The following is a 5,407-nucleotide window of genomic DNA, read 5'->3' on the forward strand; positions in this document are numbered from 1 at the left end:
TGGAGCTGGGTACAGGACAGGCAGGAACTGTGGGTGGAAGAACAGATCTACGCTGTTCTCTGGCTTTCAGTCACAGAGTAGGTGTTGTGTGGAGATCATAGCCTGTAGGAGAAGGACCTAAAATTGCCCTTGAATGACCTTTAGAAGGAGAATCTCCAGGGTGACATTTCTAAGTCTATTGATGTAATTTTGTAAGTGACTGTTATTAATGGCTTTCCACCGGGGCAATCCAAGTGATGACTATGGCTCTATTATCCCCTTTAAAAGCCTGATGATTCATCATCCCTCTGCTGTGGTGCATGCCAAGCCTGTCCTGGCCTGGGACACCCCTGAGCAGCACAGTGCAAGGCAGAGATGAAGGTCCAGGACAACACAAGGGACCAAATCGCCTTTAGCATAAACTGGGCAATGCCCCAGGACTTAAGCATCAACCCCAGCCCCCTTCTGTTCAGCCACTTCTTTTATCCTGCAGACACACCACGGGTTTGGAGCCTCCCGTGTTTCTACCTGAGGGGTTTCTGTGACAACAACAGTCAGGGCAGAGAAGCACACAGGCACATTCACACATGCAGGAGCATTTGATTTTATACCATTTTCTTGTATAGGTAGCATGATTAGAACATAAATTAAGGAATTTAGGACTCGGGTCTATAAATTGTTATAGACTCCTTCAACATACTAGTTCAAATAAGAACATTTGTATAATTCACAAATCTGCAAGAACACGCCTGGTTAAAGTTTCTCATGGTTTTTTATTTATCTGTCTTCAAAACACCATATGTACATATGATGAGATATAAAATAAAAATATGCTATTCTCTGGTATTCCCCAGATTTCCAAATAGTAGAGTATGGAGAGAGTAAAAATTATTACTATCAGAGACCTACCTAAGTCTAAAAATGAAATTTGCACCACTTCACTAATTGTGTTTATAAGCACTTATAGAGAAAACTTGTAACTCACAGCCAAAAGCTTGAGCACTCCAAAGGCTGGACACTAGGTGGCAGAAAAATTATATGTTTTCCAGTACATGACAAATACTCATCCTTCTAGTAAGAAGGCAGGCCCAGGGAGTTATAGGATGTATCTCAAATAAATTGAAGGTTTATAGCTGCCCTGCTTTTCCTGATCAGTTCAAATGAGCACAGATTCTATTAAGGTTGGGCTTTTTTGCTCCTGCAAAGCAACATTTCTCAAACAGCCCAACAACCAGGAGCCATCACAGGCAGAGGCTATGCTGAAAAATCTGGAAAAAAGGCTTGGGAAGGAGGCAAAGGAAACAGATGTTAGTACACATCCTGCCCGTGCCTTGCCCTCCTCTTCGTGCCCTCCAGCAAAGATATAGAAACCATAAATAAAATAATTAATAAATATAAAACAACAGGCATCAGGACTTTATGAAGGCGAGCAGGAGGTTCTACATTAGTGTTTCCACCATCATCCCCTGCTCACTGGGCACATGTAAATGCAGCCCTGTGGCAGGTCACAGACACACCCATGCAAGTGACGGTGGCCTTTTGGTGGCACAGCTTCTGGCCTTGGCTGACTCTCGGGAGCAGAAGGAGCTCAGGCTCGCTCAGGTGGGAGCAGGGCTGGAGGTGAAATAGTCACATCTTATTACAGGCTCCTGGCTGATTTACTGGTTTGTGGCTTCATCTTACTCATCTTCCCTCACAGCCCCGGCATCTGCTGCCTGTCACTTTTACTTCCAGGTGCGAGGTGCAAAGCAAAACACACCTGCCAACTGCCCCTGGTGCATGCAGAGAAATGACCCCCACTCCCTTCTAAAAGGAGACTCCTGGGACTTAATGTTCCTATGACATCCAGACTCCCAGAACTGACTATTCAAGCCTATCCTTCACCACCCTGGGGCCTGTCCCTGAGCATGAAGAGGTTCATTTTAACAAAAACCTCGGCAACTTCCAGACCAGTATTTTCAGCTTCTCTTGGTGGGGTCATCAGAAGAGAGGACCTTAAGGAAGAATTTAATGGAACCAGTAGGACCCTTCTGGATTAAAAGGGACTTGCAAGCCTGCAGGAAAGCTCACGGCTATGGGAGAAGTGCCCAAAGCCAGATGTACCCCAAAACCTGCACTGCATCTGTAGCCAAGAAACAGTTTATGATGGGCTCCTGAAGTCATCTGACCTTTTGTGGCAGTGCAGGAGTAGAGCACACACAACAGACTCTTTCTTTAGGAGGAATGAACATCTGCATGACATGAAAACAACAACACTGCAGGGAAAAAAAAAAAAAGGATGAACCACATGTCACTGGTCTGCAAAATCCAATAGTGGAGGCTCAGAATTCAGCCCCCCCGGGTGGCTGAAGGGACACCAGAGCCAGCCTGCCTGGCCTGTGGGAGGAGCTGAGAAAGGAACCATCACATCACTTTTGGCCAGCATTCAGGGAGGCACCGACTGGCTCCAGAAGAAGTCATGAGCAAGCCTCTTCTGCTACATTCTGCAAATAGGCCTTTCAAAGGGATGATGGGTGAGGTAAAAAGAGGTAGAATTTGTGGGAAATCATACTCCTCAAAGACAACCTTCCTCAGAACTGGAGAAGAAACTTCTTTCATGTTTGTAGGCAATTTTCCTTGGCTCGTGATGATTGCAAACCTCAGAATAACCGAGGTTTGCTCACCTGCAAAAGCAACATGAGATCTGCCCGCCCACCCACCTATCCTGACACATGGCACCATGGCTGCTGTAGGACATATGCACCAGGCCTTATCCGAATGCAGGAGTACCAGACCTCTCCCCTCAGAGTCAGAGCACTACTCCCAAATTTGGAGGTGTGAGCAGACAACCCTACCTAAGAAACCGATCGATTCCTCTTCCTGCACGGACACATTTTACCCCAGGATTCCAGCTAAACACGGAAAGGACTGAACCATGGGATGGATATGGGCCATGGCTCAAAAGAACAGTACAGCCTGAGAAAGGATAAGGAAAGAAAGGGAAGAAACAGAGAGGGGTTTGAAGCAGCAATGCCAGCGAAATGGACATGTAAACAGCACACAAGGGGAAACTGTGGTCACCGTAAGCATTCCTTTATGTTAAAAACTGTATCTAACCATGTCTCTAACAGCTGCAGATGATGGCAATTCAAACATCCAGGTTTGTGGCTACTAGTGTGCGAGTGAAGGTAATGTGAGTGGGAAGTTGGGTCATATGGGAACTGAGAGCTTGTTGATTAGTGACAGCATGACTGAAAGCCTGCAAACCCTGCTCAGTCCAGGACCTGCAGGTTCTCAGCTGCTCAGGAAATCAAGTTCCCCTTATTTATGGCCCAAGGCTAGATCAATGCATTGGGGACCATGTGGTAATTTTAAATTCAGTTCCTTTGGTCAACTCCAAGTCACTCTTATAGCTGAGTCACTTGGTTTCAAAGTGTTGTTTCCAACTTCTTGCAGGGCTGTCTTCCTGTCCCACGTCCTCCCCAGTCCCACCCTCCCTGCATGTGCACCCGCTGTCCTGTGGTTCAGCCTGCTCTTCCTCCATGCTGTCCCACTCCTTGCCACTCTTCCCCCCTTTGTCTCTACCTCACTTCCTTCCATTTTGCCTTCCTTCCATTTCCACTGCCTTCACCCTTCCCAACTAACCCTTTACTGTCACACTGCAGACTTCCATAAGTTTGGACAAGTTTCTTTTCCAAAATTGGAAGTGGTAAACCAACCTACTACTGCACACCATCTTCTGGTTAAAATCCTGTCACTTTATCCCCTCCCCTTTCTACCATCTTCCTTTTGTTTGTCTTGGCTGACCTTTTGCCTACTCTTAAACTGCACACTCTTTGAGGGCAGTGCCAGAATCTGGTCTGGATTCTATAAAGCACCAAATATGCTAAATATTATAAAAGGTGTGGTTTATTTTCTTTCTTTTTCTTTCAATTTTCAATAAACTCACTGAACACCAAGTAAGCAGGAGTTTAAGTAGACAGACATATGTGTCTTATCAACAGGAAGTTTCTCTTGCATAACTTCTCTGGTAGTTCTGGAAAGCTAAATGCGGGTGCATTTTTCCTCACTGAAAATTAACACTCAGGGAAAAAACTGAACCCGTAAAGAAGAATCATTTCTGAGAAAGGAGATTCCAGAAAGAGAGATGATTTTTAGCACGCAAAGCTGCCCTTGTGAAACATCTGCTATGACGTAGTCCTGTTCTGGCTGCAGACCAAGCGTATCAATAGCTCCATAGAGTAATGGGATAAGAAATGGGAAAACTGCCATTGCTTGTTTAGCAGCTTGTTTTGCTGATAAATGTCTGTCACTTTTCAAATAGCTACAGTGAAATAGTTTTCTGGGGAAAATATTTCCTTGAGCAGGAGGTTTTCAGGCTATTAGTTACTTCCCATCTGTGCTGGTGTTTTAATACACTGCACATACACTTTGCTCCTTATTAGAAATTATTCACAGCTTTTGATTATGGCCAGGCAGCATGAAGTTTAGAAATCAAGTCTGCCATTAAAAAAATTTCTCTTGCCATACAGAAAATTTAAATCTCAAAATCATTAGAACCGGTATGTACTTGCTGAAAGAGCATCTACTTCTAAACATTGCTAGGGGGAAAAATGTACTCTTTTTAGAGTTCTGTAGTTTCAAAATGATTGACTGTATAAAAGCAGGAGCTGACTAAAGTGGTGGCCACTGTGTGCTCATTCCATGGCTAGAGGCAGAATGTCACTGAGCCAAGCAGTGCAATGTGCTGAAATTCATCTCATCTGTTTCAAACTGCGCCACGAACATTTTTTAATTCTCCCTGATAGCTGCTAGGACAGACAAGAGACAGACCTCTGTTTAATATCACACACTACATCTAACAGTATCTGCTTTCGCTTCACACACTTACATGAAACAAGCAATGACTTGCAGTAAATTTAGTGTGCCAAAAGAGGCACAACGGCACTGTAGCCGCATCAACTGAAATGCTAGATGTATGCATCTCAGGGAGAGGGTGACACCCCAAAACTACTCCTTTTTAGCAACAAGCCTCCTTCCTTTCCCCTCCTCTCACTGGGAAAAAAAAAAGAAAAAAGCAGAAAACAAAGGTGAGATGTAGAAACATGGAATAGTTGCAGATTTGTTCCAGGGATATACTTGCTTTGTCATCTGAATCTTTCGCATTTCTTTTCATTCAAAAGATTCACATGAAGTTTCTATACTAACTAGTTTTTAGACACCACAGAATAAAGTTAAGGGAGAAGAAAAACATTCAGCATTAGAAAGTGCCCATGGAAGTATGAATATAGGAATGGATCAAAACTTCCAAGTGAAGACCTTCAGGGTGGGAAACTTGCACCGTAATTTACCACTTGGACTGACAGGCAAAAGGACCAACAGAGAGACAGTGACTACTTTTCAGAATTTATTTTAAAAAATAGTATTAAACAATAGGAAAAATACCATT

This window comes from Fringilla coelebs (genome assembly GCF_963513975.1).
Source record: "Fringilla coelebs genome assembly, chromosome: 3".
Taxonomy (NCBI): domain Eukaryota; kingdom Metazoa; phylum Chordata; class Aves; order Passeriformes; family Fringillidae; genus Fringilla; species Fringilla coelebs.